Genomic DNA, 18,305 nt, shown 5'->3' with positions numbered 1-18,305 from the left:
GGGTAAGACTTTAAAGAAAAGAGATATACACACAAAATGAAGTAAACAAAAGGGAGAAAGGGAAAACGCTATAAACGTTTAAATAAGTAGATGGTTAATAGGTAACACTCACAACAGCTGTACTAGACAAAAGTTCTTCATTGGAGGGGTGGGTAGAGCTCTCGGCTAGCACGCCGTTGGCCCAGCGTTCCACTCTCCGACCAGCCAATGGAGAATTAGAGGAATTTATTTCTGGTGATAGAAATTCATTTCTCGTCATAATGTGGTTCGGATTCCATAATAAGCTGTAGGTCCCGTTGCTAGGTAACCAGTTGGTTCTTAGCCACGTAAAATAAATCTAATCCTTCGGGCCAGCCCTAGGAGAGCTGTTAATCAGCTCAGTGGTCAAGTTAAACTAAGATATACTTACTTTGTACCAGACAAAGAGATCTCAATGACGGCAAGGTACGTAATGAATGCAGAACACTTCATTATTCATTTACTGATTGAACATGCGTGTAAAAGAGGAAAAATAGTTTATGATTAAATGAAATAATAGCAGTAAAGATAGCACGTAGAGGATGAGAATAGTTTTTAATTGCACTGCAGGCCCACAGAAAGGGGGGTTTCTGTTGAGACACCTGTAGATCATGTGCAGTATGCCTTGTGAGATCATTCTCTGCGGTCTGACAAAAGACCAGTGATTTTGGGAACAACTGGGCAGGAACAATGAATGCATGATATCATTCAGTGGATTGGGAAAGATAAAATGCATTCAAGAATGAAATAATAATCCGTTTAAGACATCCAGAAATTGACGAAGATTTCACCTTCTTTTTTTCAGCTAAGAAATGAATGCAACAAACGAGCAGATGGTGATTGTGGTCACGGGGGGGTCAGGAATGGTGGGACATGCCCTCAAGAAAGTCACCGAGGAAGACAGCCGTCCCAATGAGAAGTGGATTTTCCTCTCTTCTAAAGCTGCTGATCTCAGGTAAGTGATTATGGTTATTAGTATTCAGTTATAGATACCCCTTTAAACTCTCGGTTTTCCCAAATACTTCTGTATAAGATTATTCCTTTAAATATTGAAAATAAATAAATATATATATATATATATATATATATATATGTATGATTATATATATATATATATATATATATATATATATATATATATATATATATATATATATATATATATATATATATATATATATATATATATATATATATGTATATAATTCCTGCAATCAGTCAACCATTTGAAGTAGAAGGGTGATAGGAAATTATCTGTACTGAGCGCTTTATAGTATTTTTTACACCTAATCAGGGGTCGGGATTAAGTACTAAGAAAATCAGAGCATAGCCGCAAGGAAGTTTCGTGTTGAGATAAATACAACAATAACATCAGTTTTGAAAAGCACTTCATTAATACTTCACCAGCTTTATATAAACCCAGCAGATATTTCACAATTTATCACAGGCTTTCCTAATAATACGTGCTATTATCATATTCTTAAAACAAGACTTCTACATAACGTGATTTCCTTGCATTCCATCAAATCCATACCGTATATGTTTTTACTAATAGGTACAAATAATTCATTTTAAATGTAACCGTTCTTATACTATATTCATGTGGTTTTAACTAGCAGTCAAAGTTTTCCCATTTTGTGTGATGCACTCTTTGTATGGAATCTTAGAATCTTATAGATATAGCCAGTTTTATCGTTCTGAGAATTTCTTATAAGCGTGCTCCCAATTGCTACAAGTGTTTTAAAACCAACACTGATTCGTAATGACCAATCCCTAGATTTATCTAAAGACGGAAAACCCTTTGCGTCCATGCTCAGGAAGCTGTATGTAGAATTTCTTTAAAGAAATTATTTGCGTAATATGCTGCCAAAAGTTGTAATACGGGTACGTTATGTACATGACCTTATCTGTTTTTGGCCAATAGAAAAGAATGTAAGTAACTTCCTAATACATTGTTACCCTCCATAAAATTTATCCTGTAGAAAGAGGCAAACGGGAAATTAGATAGAAAACTCAAATTTTTGGTTTACAATAAGAATGCAAACTTTTGCTTGCACGCGTACATTCACTTTTATTCTAGTACAAATAAACCATAAAGAAGGCTGTTTTTTTCCTCTGTTTTTTAAGAACGCTGATGGTCATAACCACAGAATTTGTAAATAATGAACTCGACAACAGACGTAAAAGTTGTACGCAACTGGAGGTATCCAAACATATTTGGCGGTAAAGCATAGAAAAGGTTTAATGGCCTGACGAAAATCCTGGAGTTTGAAAACAAAAAATTTTCGGTGCTTCTTTTCAAATTTGTTTTGATACGTTCTGAGAATAGTCAAGCCACTGGGTATTAATGTTGTTTTTAAAACAACAGATAAAATTAGGAACATAACTATTTGAAATTCTCCGGATAATAAAACTGGATGTATCTATAACATTCAGGAATAGAATATAAAACATCATGAATAGGACAAACTGGGAAAAATACATAATGTGAGAATAGGTGACATGGCAAATACAATTTTAGTACATATCAATAAGAGGAATTATGGTATCAATTGAATAGATTCTGAGAAAATTATCTTTTGTAGAGATCAGGTTACCAGAAATTTAATAGAATGATGTGTTAGTAAAAAAATGTGATAAATTATATATCGGCCTGGCTTTATGGGAAACATATAGAGGTATATTTTTAAGCAAATAGGTTATTAGGCATTACTATAAGGACGAAACTCAGAATTTTCTTCATGGGGATTTGGGGCCAAATAGCCAGTCTATTTTGTGCAAGCGACTTTCGTATGGGTCGGAATTAATAAAAAAAATAAATTACGTAAGGAAAATAACTATACAGTGGGAGTAACACTAACAGCATGCATAATGAAAGCGCCAAATAAATATAATAACATATTACTAATATTTCGGAGTCTTGTACTCTTTGCCAGGAATTATTTAACGTAATAATAGTATACAGGCAGACAGACACGCACGCATTTTTTTCTATATATATATATATATATATATATATATATATATATATATATATATATATATATATATATATATATATATATATATATATATATATATATATATATATATATATATATATATATATATATATATATATATATATATATATATATATATATATATATATATATATTATATATATATATATATATATTATCACGTTCGAGCTTCCGTGTGTTTGGAAAGATGGCTCTAACCTGAATTTCTGATAACTACACCTGACTGAGGGTGGTTGCTCTCCAGTGAACAAAAATGGTAAAAAGTGAAAAATACTCAAAATTACCAGTAAATGAAACAGTTGGAGGTAAACTTTAGGTGTCCACTAAAGGGTATAATTCACTAATTCAATCAGAAGATGAAATATGTACAGGAGCTATAAATAGAGCTCTGTGTTTGGACCTGAGAGATATCAGATTTATAGCTCAAGGGTGGAATTATTCTGCAGGGCTAGGCCACAGATTCCAGGGCGGGGGGGCATCTAGTTCTGGGGATAGGACTCTAGGTATTCTATCTGGTTTGCCCATAACATGATTAGGGTTGGGATGATTGTATTCTTGTAATAGCCTCGGTCCTAGCAAGCAGGTTTGGCTTACACTTAAGCCACTCTAATTGTGTTTTGCCATCCCCTGTGGGGTAGGGTAGGGGTGCAGACATTTGAGAGTCGACTCTCACTTGTGCCATTAGTGGAAGAATAAACTCCATGAATGGCTGATATCTTTTAAAGTTTTCAGGTTTAATTTTTCTTCTTTTCTTTATTTTGATCTTTATGAGTAGTAGCTATAAGATTCAAGTACCACTGGGCCCTCGATGATACCATCTTAGAACAGATGATGACCAAGGGAACCTCCTCTGACAACCTTTGTTTAGAAAAATCTGTGAAACCTTCTAGTGTAATTACACTGGAACCCTATGTTCCAGCACAGAGCAAAGGGAAAATGAGTAGGAATAAATGTGAAATATGACCAGGAATATTTGAAACCTCTTATGATAAATATTTGACTTTTAATCTGGAAGATTCTAGTTATGATATTTTTAGTACAGAGACATTGTAGTGTTGTGGCCAAGAGCCAAAGATATCTGAAAGTCAAGGAAAACTGACAGTAGAATCAACCTCAGCAAAGAAAAATAAAAAATTGAAAGCATTATCGCATCTCGGAGGAATTAAAGAAGACTGTGCAGTACATACTTATTGGAATTACTCTAAGGGAATGATATATGCACCCCAACTGACAACGTACTTGGAGGAGAAGCTGGCAGAGGAATTAAAAGATCAAGGTGTGATTAGAACTGAAAGAATGAAGGAGATCAATGGAGCCTTAGTTCCACTTCCAAATTTATTTATTACGTTTAGTTCAACTCAATTACCAAATATAATAAATGAAGTCTGGTTACGTTTAAAGGTTAAACAATACATCCTAAGACCAAGGAGATATTTTAATTGTCAAGAATTTGGACATATGTTAGGGTCTTGTAGGCAGAAGCTACAAGGCAAGCCTGCCATGTTGTGTTAAACCTGAGCATGGTATATGTTGTATGAACCAGAGCATGGTATATGCAACAAAGAAGCAAGATGTATACATTGTGGAAAGAATTATCCATCATCTTCACTTACTTGTGATGTGTGCTGAATCAGTATGTTTGACCTGGAATATCCTTTTCCAGTGTTACTGCCAACCAAAGAAGAAATGTAATTACTACCAGAGGATATGTAAATAGAAAATCATTGATGATCTGTACCCGTGCCTCTTTGGAGACTGCGCTAGTGGTTTCTGGCACTCTTGCCTCTTCAGAGGTTGTGACAGTGGTTTCTGGCACTCCTGCCTCTTCAGAGGCAGCATCGGTGATTTCTGGCACTCCTGCCTCTTCGGAGGCAGCATCAGTGACTCATGGTGCTCCTGCATCTTTGGAGGTAGTACCAGATGTACTTGGCACTCCCACCTCTCTGAAGGTTGTACCAGCTATACTTGGTGCATCAGCTACTTTGGAGGTTGCTCCTGCTATGGCTGACATCCTGCTTCATTGGAGGCTTCATTATCACTATTTTGTGTCTCCCTGGAGCCTGCACAAGCTGTAACTGGTGCTTCTATTGCTTTGGAGGACGCACCAATGTCTGACCCTCACACTCCTCCTCAGGCAGCGTCAGTTTTTCCTGGTGTTCGTGAGACTGATAACCCTCTAAAAAGGAAGGCAGCAATAAACAATTGATTTCCTTCCGAAAAAAGCAGGAGCAAGGCAGTAAGCTGAAAGCACTTAAAAGAGGCTCCAATTTAACAGCATCAAAAGCAAAGTAGAATTCATTCATTTTCTCCAGTGGAAATGTTATGGATTATGAGCGAAATGGGAAGAATTAAGGCTTCTCCTGTATGTATAGCTTTGCAGAAGACTATGATTGGTAATAATACATGCCCCAGTCCACGAGGGTACACATCATATCATTCCCCCTATAATGTAAATATAGGAAGCCATGGAGGTGTAGCTTTATATATTCGTAATGGCACCCCACAAATTCCTATTAGTGTCCAGTCTACACTGCAAGTGATAAGTGTGCAGATCCATTTGCAAAGAAAATATACAGTATGCTCTCTCTATCTCCCACTCAGTGAAGTCTTCCCCAACGATGAATTTAAATCCCTTATTCTGGGAGATATGAATAGCAGAAGCCCTCTTTTGGGGTGACATCATAGAGGGTTAAAATGTGGGAATCCTCAACACTGGGGTTCAACACATTTTCATGTTCAAACAGGCACATTATCAGCAATTGATTTATCAATATTTGGTGATGACTGCCTTACTGATTTTAATTGCAGAGTGATAAATGTTAGATTTACCAGTGACCATTTTCCAATGGTGGTGGATGTAGCTTCAAATCCTACATCTTCAAGGCTACCTAAATGGAACACTGGTAAAGCTCATTGGGCAACATTCCGGGAACGCAGTTCAATACATGACGCAGCTAATGACTTCCCCCGTGCAAATGATGCTCTTGACTTTTTTAATATAATTATGTTCTCAGCTGGTCTTCAACCTATACCTAGGACTTTGGGCATGTTTATCCGTCGACCAGTTCCCTGGTGGACTCGTAAATGCCAAGAAACTCGTGGAACTATGAGGTCAGCTTTCACCAGATACCGCAGATGAAAATGTGAGTATCACCTTGTTGAATTTCGAAAAGCAAGAGCTCACTTCTGCATGGAAATTAAAAAAAAAAAAGCAAGAAAGGAATCTTGGACAATTTTCATATCTTCACTAATTTCAAAAACACCCCTGACTTTAGTTTGGAAGAGAGTTAGAAAAATAGCAGGCAAATTTACTCCTTGTCAACCTCAAGTTATTAAGATCAATGGTTGTGAGGTAGCAGACTTCCGGTTAGTGGCAAATGAGTTTGCTAATCATTTTGCTAATGATGCAAAGGAAAATGATGATAGACCCTATTCAGCTCAAAGAGGGCTAATGGAACAGGTCGAAATTGATTTTAATACTTCAAGAAATGAACAATACGATGTATCTTTTACTATGAGAAAAATTGAATCAGCCTTAAATAAATGTAATGAATAAGCTCCTGGACTAAATGATATAACACAGGCTATTCAGACTTTTAATATTAACCCTTATTAACATAATTTACCGAGAACATATCTTCCCTAAGCTTTGGGAGATGTTAAAATTATTGCCATTCGTGAAACCAGGGAAAGACCCATTTAAGACAGAGAATTATCGTCTTATTGCGCTGACATCATGTATGTGTAAGATCATGAAAAAATGTTGAAAAACACGTTGGATGTGGTACTTGGAACGTGGTAAATATCTGCCGCCTGCTCAGTGTGGTTTTCGAAGAATGCACTCCACAACCGATGTATTGGTTCGAATGGAATCTTCAATATGTAATGCTTTCGCTGAGAAACAGCATTGCATGACTGTTTTCTTTGATCTCGAGAAGGCTTATGAATCATACATGTCAACATAAATAAAATTTCCTGAAATCATGCAGCAGAGTTTTCTCATTTAAAAATCTTACGGCCGTATACATAAAACTTTATGTTTTATCAATATCAACAACTGGATTCAAATGTTATTGCTTGTTTTTCTTTTTATTCTCCTTGAGAAAAATCAATTAATGCACGAGCAATTCACTAAATACTAAAAACCACGGTAAAAAAGATAAATTTTTTGGGGTCCAAATGTCATTTTTAAAAACATTTAAAATCTTGTAAATAAAGTATATCTAATTGTATTTCTTGCGAGTAATAGTTCCTAAGAACTTTATATGGGTTTTATAGATGTTTCCAAAGAGTGATGCATGTGGCCATCCAAAAGAGTAGACTCTCATGTATGTGTCACTTAATTTTAACGTAACATAGATTAAATAAGAAAATTCCTTTCATGTAACATTATCGTCGTTCGAAGAATTTTGATCTTACCCTGATACGCAAAGGATACACATACAAATTCTCCATTAGCCATACACTCCTAGAATCTATCAGAATCCCGATGTACTCCCAAAAGGATTCAGATAATTACATCAGTATGATGGTAAAAGAATTTGTTAAAGGATATCTGTAACCACTCGCTTGTGTGTGTGAATTTTTCAACCAACAAGAGGAGGACGGAAATTTGAATACCATCTGGCTCCATGTACACTTCTTTATAATCAAATAAACACACATGTCAAAAGATATAAGTTAGTGTTTCCCAACCTTTACTGGCCCGGGGAACCCCTGCTAGACATTTCAGAAGGCCCCTGCACCCTAATTAGAAAACCCCATCGTTTGTTATTAGTGAATTATGTATTAAATTCAATGTCACCGTGACAAAACTTTATGTCTGGATAAACTAAAAACAAAACAAAAATACTAGTCTGTCCTCTGATGTTGCTTTATTCAACGTACAACGAATGACAATAAAAAAATTTATTGTAACCGTCATTCGGGCAGCTGCATGCTAAATATATTATATATGAAAAATGAGCACACTAATGCAACCGAGACAAGCTAACAAGGCATAATAAGCCATACGGTAAAAAAGGAATGTTTTTGCAAAAACACGAAAAATGCGTTTGTTGGTTACACTTGTAAAACACATTTTTGCACTATTGTGGACAATTGCTTTCTTAAAAGCAGTTCAAAATGTTCAGGAAAAATCATAAATGTGTGTTTATGGGTTTGTTAACATTATTAAAGTAAAACGGATTTAGCCATTTCTAAATGGCACACGTTTCGTTTTCTTATGAACACTTTTTCAAAGAAAGAGTAAATACATTCATGGTTTGTTTTCTTTTCAAATGGAAAATAACATGAAAACGACGTCAGTCTTAATATAAGTACGAATTTTGCACTTTAAAACATTTTCTCGCTCCCTATATGCCAAATTAAAACACGATTACAAAAACACATGACGCCAGGGATTGTTAAACCGTGCCAAAGCCAAAAAACATTTAGCTATAATGTGCAGTGATGGGCGTACGAATACCAAAGTATCGATGGCACTGATATCTGGGATGAGAAAGAGAACAAATGGTGCAAAAGTTTATCTAGCTTTTGATTATCTATTATTCCCAGTTTTTGCTGCAAACTTAGTCGATCACATGACACCCCTTAATGCCATGGCACAACAGTTGGGAACCACTGATATAAATAAACAAACAGACATTCTTCACATAACCTGAAGATAATGGAGATCATTATTTACTGCTCGGCAAACTATAAATTAATTATTTGTAACTTAATAAACTGCTCGTGCAAGTAATCCCAAATGACGTAATCCATAGGACAATGTAAAATTATTTTATGCACTAGAAAATTTGATCTTCAAATCAGCTGAGAGTGTGACCCATGCTCTTCTGCCAAACCTTGGTTCAACTGCCAATGTCAGCAGCCATCATTTAGCATCTTCACAACAACGTTCCTGTGAGTCGACAATATCACCTGTACCACACCACTTGGTCGGGATCATCCCCAGTACTTTTACATCCAGACGCTGTATTACTAGTGGATCAAATATCAACAAGAGAGCAATGTTCTTTTGGTTTCCTGCATATAAGTTCACCTTTATGTTGGTGACCTCTTAAAGCGACCTGGCTGACAACCTGGCTCCAGCCATGCTCTACCTAACAACATCCAGCTACTGACAGATGAAGTACAGCTTTGAGTTTTAGCTCTCATTCTCTTGAAAGTTTACAGTTGTCCTCCACTTAGTAAACAAACCATGGTATTTGCATTAAATCCCTCATGACTAACACAATTAATACAGCCATGCCTACCAAAATAAAGCCACTGATGGTCTAAATAGGAGTGTATCAGCTCTGGCTACCTTTCTCCCCGGGGGTGTTAAAGGATTGTATGGGAAAGTAGGTTTAAAAATCAATTATCACATCAACAACCCGTTATAAGCAAATAAATATGGCCGTGTCCACTGCACAGAAAACAACCTCATAAAGGTTAAAACAGAGGTTAAAGCATACAAGGATGTGGTCAGACAAGAGTGCAAATGTAAACACAATAAATCTCTGACTACACCCCTTCTCAGCGACTGGCCATCTGTCTGGTCCCAGAGAAAAAAGGTACAGCTTAACCTATGAAATATCTCAACCTTTGCACACTGGCCGGGTGCTCAGGGGGAGAGGATCACTTACAAAGAATTCCAGAAGTTCATCATCATGGATTACTGCTGTCTTCCTAACAATGGGGCAAAAATTTTCTACAAGTTTGGCCCAGTGATGGAGTACTTCCAAGTTTCAGTCCAACAAACAGGTACCACAAAAATGCTGTTCATCTTGTCTTTAGGTCATGCACCCTCAATTACTCAACATTCAGCTTCTGGAATTCAGGGGCTACATTCCAGAGTCTGGACAACACCTTGGGTAAGTTCTACCTCTGCATCTGTTATGTTGATGAATCACTCACTCACTCAAACCAAGGTGAATTCTTTCCAGCCAACAAGGCTATTTGCCCAGATGGAGAATTAAAGACACTATGAAAAGTCATTAGAAGACTCCAGATTATGTCCAAACATACAAAGATACCAAGAAAGCTTTCGTGCTGAGACAAATTGGCACCTCTCAGTTCATATTCATCAGGAGTGACATCCACAAGCCTCCCCTAAGAATGCCCTACAGAGGCCCATACCCATTCAGCTAATACAAAAATAAAGCTTTCAGAATATTCACACATGGTGACGAGGGTTTGGTATCTATATATAGACAGGCTTAAACCAGCCATCCTACAGGACGAGGACACCCTACACCACTATCCTCCTCTCCAAGTTCAGTCAACAAACGAGATCACTGACAACAGCAAACCTACAACAAAAAATCATCTGTGAGCAATCAGCGACCAGTGCAGTCATCAGATAAACAATGAAAATATGCATGTCTGCCTAACAACACATTCAGTGAGAAATATGTATGGGTGTAATGAAACCACCTAGTGAAACTGTGAATTCATATTTTTCCAGTGCTCATACAATAAGTGTAACAGAGTAATTAGTGCCGCAGACAAATAAGAGTAAAAAATACTCGCCAAACAGCATGAGTGACAAATGCATACACGTAAAATAAGGCATTCGGTGAAAATAATTTACAGGCATATAACTGAACAATAACATACACATTGTTAAATCGTTGTATGTATATTATTGTTCGTTATGCCGCACCTTGGTTTAGTATCTGAGGTCGGCAGCCATCATGGAACACCCTCGCTAACTCATGTTCATGAATCACTAGCATCACCTGTACTACATGGTCTGGATTGACCTCACCACTGCTATTATATACATTTTACCGTCGGCACACTTTAAATAAATGAAGCAAATCTTGACAATAAGGCAGTGTTCTGTAGGATTCCTGCATATGAATTAGTCTTTATAAGGGCAAGTTCTCTTAAAATAAGAAGAACAGGGATTTATATATGCATCATCAGTTATATTCTTCATATAATAAAAAGTAAATTTTTGGACAAAATATTACGCTTCTTCAATGGAAATTGTAGGGGTCAGGGATCAATGACTTGAGTGGTCACACTCCTGAGTTACGTCCAAGACTACCATTGTTTGATATTTCCATGTTATGTTTATAATAACATGAGTCTCCTTCTGATCCTATTCAGATTTCCTTAGCAAACGTACCTGAACCTTGAAGAAGTATAGAAATACACAGAGGAATTTGAATCGAATCATTTTCTTTCACCCTTCTCTTGGCTAAACTCAGATAAAAGCATCACATGAGCTTCGATATATATATATATATATATATATATATATATATATATATATATATATATATATATATATATATATATATATATATATATATATATATATATATATATATATATATATATATATATATATATATATATATATATATATATATATATATATATATATATATATATATATATAAAGAGTCACTTGATATATATATATATATATGTATAATATATACAATATATATATATATATATATATATCATGTGATATATATATATATATATATATATAACAAAAGAGTCACTGAAGCTCATGTGATGATCTGATCAATGTTAATACAAAATAAAAGTATATCTTAGTTTAACCAGACCACTGAGCTGATTAACAGCTCTCCTAGGGCTGGCCCGAAGGATTAGACTTATTTTACGTGGCTAAGAACCAGTTGGTTAACTAGCAACGGGACCTACAGTTTATTGTGGAATCCGAACCACATTACACCGAGAAATGAATTTCTATCACCAGAAATAAATTCCTCTAATCCTTCACTGGCCGGCCAGGTAATCGAACGCGGGCCTAGGAGAGTGCTAGGCGAGTACGATATCGACCCATCCAGTGAAGAACTACTCAGGATACAGTCCTCCTTCCGACCAGTGTCAGGAGGATGGGCGCTAGAGATAATGCAACAGCCACCCTCCTTCTCTAGCAGTGAGCAGTCGCTCAGTCAGACTCGCAGCCAATAGAAGAGCTCCCTGACCATGACCATCCACTAAAACTCCTCCCCCCACCCCCGCCCCGTTTCTTTGTACACCGGTTTTTCTTTTTATATAAATATTTCGTGGATGTACCCCTGGGGCCATTCACCCTCAGTAAATGGTAGTGTGGACTACCGAAACATCGGGATAGTAAATTAACTTTGGATAGCTACTTTATAATTTACCTGCTGAAACTTATATGTAAAGTTGAGAAGGCCTAATATTAGCTCAATAGCACACAGAGTGCTATTCTTTTCAATGAAGTTTGCTTTAAAGAGGGTCACCTTTCAAGATATTTCTAAAATTATTTTTCATACGTCTTGGTATTTTACATATTCAAATATGTATATAACTGCAAAACTGCCAAAATGGCATAGGAACACTTGTTACAACTCATGTGCGTTCCATTTTCTTAGTTTTTTTTTTTCTTCTTTTTGGTGAGGGGTGGGAGGGAAGGAGCCAGCCTTGTATGGTCAATGCTCCAGGGTCACACCTCGGCTTAGCTGCCAAGGTCAGCATTCATTATGGAGAAACCTCAAAACCATGTGATTGTGAGTCACCAGTGATACTCAAACTAAGAGAATGCCTGGAGCATTGTTATTGTAAGCACTTCTCCGTCTTCACACTGTATCAAAAGCAGATCAGATATCGACTATTCGTATACTAGAGTGTATGAATTAACCTTTACAAGGTGACAGTGTGACTGAGTGACACTCAAGTGTATTATAGGTATATTCTGGTGAGTAAAGTTTCTTCAGGAATAGATGAAAGTAATAACCTTTTCATTGTTACACCTGTAACAGTAGGTGGCGCATCTGACACTTTTTAATTAGAAATCATTTATTACGGTTAATACACAGCACCACAATAAAATAAGAGAAGGCTAAAATTACGTGATGGTTAATTCTATTAATCGCACCAACTATTTAATCTGTACACTGTAGAGGTAGAATTTGTAAGTATACATAGATGAATCATTCCAGCCTACTAATTTACCAAAATCACCCTCAAAGGAACCCAGAAGAAACCCTAGCCGTTATGAAAAAGTACAACCCCACCCACGTTGTTCATCTGGCAGCCATGTTTGGGGGCGTGTACAAACTCATGAAGCGCAACTGTGATTTTTTTGTGAGTTTTAACCTGTGCTTCGTTTATGTTATATAGGATGATCTGTGCACCCCTTCATACCACTGACATTCCATCACTTACAAGTAGTTCGTTAATTTTGCTAGTACGTTTAGAGATATATTTTCAGTTCTGATAACGATACAATTTCACGTTGTATTTAGAAGATGAAACCAAGTTTATTTTTTTTATACTTTTCCTATTGCCTAAGCCAGTCTCATGTACTGAAGGTTCCCACGTGATGGAGCTACGACTCTCAGTTTTTACTTAGATGTTGAGCTCGCTTTTTAAATAGAGCATCAGCTTAGACCAGTGTTTTATCTTAACAAACAAGCTAAAGCTATGTATAATGAAGTAAACAAAGGCTTCTTTTTTTAGTTTTCTGTAAAAGAAAACTATTGAGATGGTTATTTGTCTGTCCGTCGGCACTTTTTCTGTCCGCCCTCAGATCTTAAAAACAACTCAGGTTAGAGAGCTGCAAATTAGTATGTTGGCCATCCACTCTCCAATCATCAAACATACCGAATTGCAGCCCTCTAGCCTTAGTAGTTTTTATTTTAAGGTTAAAGTTAACCATAGTCGTGCGTCTAGCAACGATATAAGACAGGCCCCCACCGGGCCGTGGTTAAAGTTTCATGGGTCGCGGCTTATACAGCACCATACCGAAGCTACCGAAAGATAGGTCTATTTTCGGTGGCCTTGATTGTACGCTGTACAGAAAATTCAATTGTGCCGAAGAAACTTCTGGCGCATTTTTTACTTGTTTCTTCTCTGTCTCAATGCAGACGAACAACTTCCGCATCAACGACAACGTCCTGGAATCATGCAAAGAGTTGGGAGTAAAGAAGGTTGTCTCGTGCCTCTCCACCTGCATTTTTCCCGACAAGACAACTTACCCCGTCGACGAAACAATGGTGAGATTGACAAAAATCACTTTTAAAGCTCATGCTTGGCTGTGTTCTTGCCGAATTTCGGTCTCGTTGGGGCAACAGTTTAATAACTCCTTCGTTCATTCCACTATCAAAATGTGGACTGTTCTGTGTTCTTTCACAACCTCTGTTAATATAAAAATATTTATTTCTTATCGTTTAAGGACAAATATGCATTAAAAATTGCTTTTTGAAAAATGCTATTATTTATTATGAAATAAACATTAAGATATTCTCATAAAACTTTCTGTTGTTATCTTTTAATGAGAATAGTACATTAACAATTGCTACTAAACATCAAACACATGAAAGTGCTATTATAAGTTTTGTTTGTTATTAAGTAACAAGAAATACACATTAATGCTTGCTTTTAAAAGACATATTTGTGATTATTTGATAAGAAATGGTCATTAAACCATGCTGTTTGAAACATTTCTTGTTGATTAATAATTACTGAGTAAATATTAACATGTTTTTAAATCACATTCTTGTATGATTTAAAAAATCAGATTAAAAAGTACTATTATAAAAGAAGAGGAAATGCTTTGTTACAAATGAAGAAATGCACATGGAAATATGCTTTCAAATGATAATTTGATATCACTTAAGAAGCAAGATGCATTTAAACATTGTTTTTAAAGATGAATTTCATATCATTTATAATGGAACATTCATTAAACGATGCTTTAAACACCTGAATTAGTTATCATTCAAGAAATACAAATAAAGATACATACTTCAAGGCACGTGTCTTATTATTAAAAAAATAAATACACTTTACTAATTACTTTAAAAAGAAACTATTATCATTGAGGAAGAAACACTCAAGTTTACTTTAAAAATCGCATTTGTTAATCTTTTAGAAGACGTGAACACAAGACGTGTTCAGAAAAATATAATGTTTTTATCATCTGAAGTATAATTCTTATTATTTCAGAAGAAATGCACTTTGAAATCGGATTTTAAAAACCGTATTTGCTATCATTTCAGAAATGTACAGTAAAACTTGCTTCTGAAGAAGAAATGGTATCATATAAAATAAAGTCACATTAAAACCCACTTTTAGAAGGAGCATTTAAGAACTGCATATTACAAAGGCTTATGAAAAGCTATTTTACTACTCAAGAAGAAAAGCACCGTGAAATGTTTCCAAAAGATGCATTTGCTATCATTAAAGTTCATCATTAAAGGTCTAGCGTGGAGGAAAGGGAGCATAGCTCTTGATCTTTTAAGCTTATGTTCAGCCTCTAGTTTTGAGAGACAGCGCAATGGCAGGTCCCTTGCCTCTACTGGTCATTCGCAACCTTTAACCTTTAAAGGTTAAAGGTTTTGTCAATGATGGTACCCTGACATCTTGCGAAATGAGAATTACTTATTAACACGAAAGCCATAGGCACTGAAAACATCTTTTGTTTGGACTTCCCTCCCTCACAGATCTACAATGGCCCACCTCACGACTCAATAGTAGGCTACAGCTTCTCAAAAAGGATGATTTGCGTGTTGAACAAGACTTACAACATGCAGTACGGATGTCATTTCACCGGAGTTATACCCACAAATGTCTATGGGCCATACGACAACTTCAATCTGGAGGATGGTAACGTTTTGCCTGGCTTAATCCATAAGGTAAAATGGTTTATTTGTCAAATGTATTTTGGGGAGAGTGTTGATGTTCGCCTGCATGTATAACCTTTTATAGGAAACGTAATGCACATTCATATTTTTCTCTAGTGTTAGACACTGCGACAATTGCGTTCGTACAATAGTGATATTTCTCTTTGATTAAAACGTGTAAAGTCACTTTTCCTGCTGGATATGATTGTGGTGTCACTGTGCAGTTGAATAGCTAAACTTTATTAAACCTCGTTCAAAAAAGCAAAGTGATAAAAGCGAAGGATAAAAAAAGTGTTGGATTTAGCGGGGATCAATGACTTTTATCTCGCAATAAAAAAAAAATTGACTTGCTAAAAATAAAGTATCAGAAACATAACATCATAAATACCTTTAGCGCAATACAGAAATACAATCAATTGCTTTTCCATGATATATGATGCACTGCTGTCTGCCAGTTATTTCACAATAAAAAGTGGGAAAAAATTGCAATGTTTGTTTTTTTATGATCGTCTGCTGAAAAATCTGTTTATAAATAATTCATCGGGCGGCGTGAAGATATTTTTCAGGCTGGAATACTCATTTTCGTGCTACTTTAAAGCCAAATACCTGACATTTATCGCACGAAATCCAACAAAACACCTGGGCGTAGAGCAGGATGGTCGATTTAGACACAGAGACTTACAGTAGTTTTGTTTGTTACCCATCATTATTCCATGATTTCATATTTTTCAAGAACTGGCGAATCTTAAGCCGAGGGGATTTCTCAGCTCTCTACGCTGAATAATAATAATAATAATAATAATAATAATAATAATAATAATAATAATAATAATAATAATAATAATAATAATAATTATTATTATTATTATTATTATTATTATTATTATTATTATTATTATTATTATTATTATTATTATACAACAGAATGTTGGCTGCTTTAGACTGCGCTCTCATTATGCCAACATGGCCCATACTTCAAAGGCAGCCAGTAAGTGTATTAAAGGGTTATAGGGAATACGAGTCATAGTGTTACCCTATGAACTCGGTTTATCATGAAGACGTTTAGACCCATATTGATTAGTTTCGTTTATTATAACAGTAATTGTTTTTATTCATGGCATGGGGCCTACACAAAAGATCATTTGTCTTATCTGATTTTTATCTCCTTATTTCACCTATTCTATGGCTCACCTCATCTTTTATCTTATCATAGTTAATTAAATTTTCTTTCATCAATTCTAGCAACATCAAAAGTTCCATCTACGTGGTTTCTACAAACCGTAACTCATGCTTCCATTTACTATTAACTTCTTGGAAACATTTTCATACCCACTCTTTTGTGTAATTTCTATAACCTATCTTAATCAGTATTTTGTCATCTGCTAACATCAGCCAATACATACTTCAGGTATGACCAAGTTCTTTATCTAAAACTTTGCACTGACATCTGCTTTCCTTTCTTCGACTTTTTACATCACTCCATCCCAAAGTAGATACTAAAGAAACTCAATAATCCTTGCTAATTTCCTTTGCCTCTCCTTGATTAATCCGGTGCCTGAGTTAATCCAAGACAATTGTTCCTAATCTGAAGAGTTACCTCAACTGCGCTGACCTTTGTAAGCATTAAGATAGTTATATACTCTTGAATGCCAGTTGTTAATTGTAAAACTGAATCTTTATAGCAATACTTTTTCACTGGAAATGATTTGCTTTGAAATGCCTTAGAATAAAGGCGAAACATCAGCTGTAGTTTGTAAATTTTATATATTTAAAATATAACGGGGCATTTGACCAGGAGGAAAATGAAACATCGAAGTGCGAGATCTTTCGTCTTTTACTCTAAGGCATTGTCAAAGCTACATACATTGGAAAAATCATATATATATATATATATATATATATATATATATATATATATATATATATATATATATATATATATATATATATATATATATATATATATATATATATATATATATATATATATATATATATATATATATATATATATATATATATATATATATATATATATTTGTGTGTGTATATCCAGTGACAAAACCTAAGTAACTTGCAATTATTTCTCACTAGGGCTACCTTGCAAAAGCACAAAAATATCCCATTCTCAGTCTATGGATCAGGTACACCTCGCAGGCAGTTCCTGTACTCCTTCGACCTGGCGAAGCTCCTCGTTTGGAGTTTGAGGGAATATGGAGAGATCGACCCAGTAATCCTGTCAGGTGAGATTTATTATTCTTTTGACCGCTCGTGATAGTAAAAAATTGGGTGCCTGATATTTTTCTGTGGACCACAAATAGCAAAAGTTCTTCATCCCATCTGATTATTTCATAATTGAAAGGAAGGAATGCTGATCACACCTAACTGCTCATTATTTCTAATATATTGGTCAGACTGCTCTTTTATCAGTCAGTAACGTTAGGCAGTGCTTTGATGAGTGATAAATAAAATCGAACATTAATCGCACATTTCCCCCAAGAACCATTTGAAGGGCATGAGATGAATAATCTACTAAGAGCAATAAGCAGAAAAAGTCAAGGAATAGTGTGCGCCAAATGCTAAGTCAATTTTATCTCTGCTTTCAGTTGACGAGGAAGACGAACTATCAATCAGGGAACTA

General features: G+C 35.5%; 1 pseudogene; it reads left to right on the top strand.

The window, feature by feature from the left end:
• LOC136834739 (GDP-L-fucose synthase-like) overlaps positions 1-18,305 on the top strand; it is a 30,789-nt pseudogene that overhangs the window by 12,136 nt on the left and 348 nt on the right.

The sequence above is a fragment of the Macrobrachium rosenbergii genome, chromosome 54 (genome assembly GCF_040412425.1).
Source record: "Macrobrachium rosenbergii isolate ZJJX-2024 chromosome 54, ASM4041242v1, whole genome shotgun sequence".
Taxonomy (NCBI): Eukaryota; Metazoa; Arthropoda; class Malacostraca; order Decapoda; family Palaemonidae; genus Macrobrachium; species Macrobrachium rosenbergii.
Note: the sequence above shows the minus strand (reverse complement) of the source record. Positions and strands in the feature narration are given on the sequence as shown.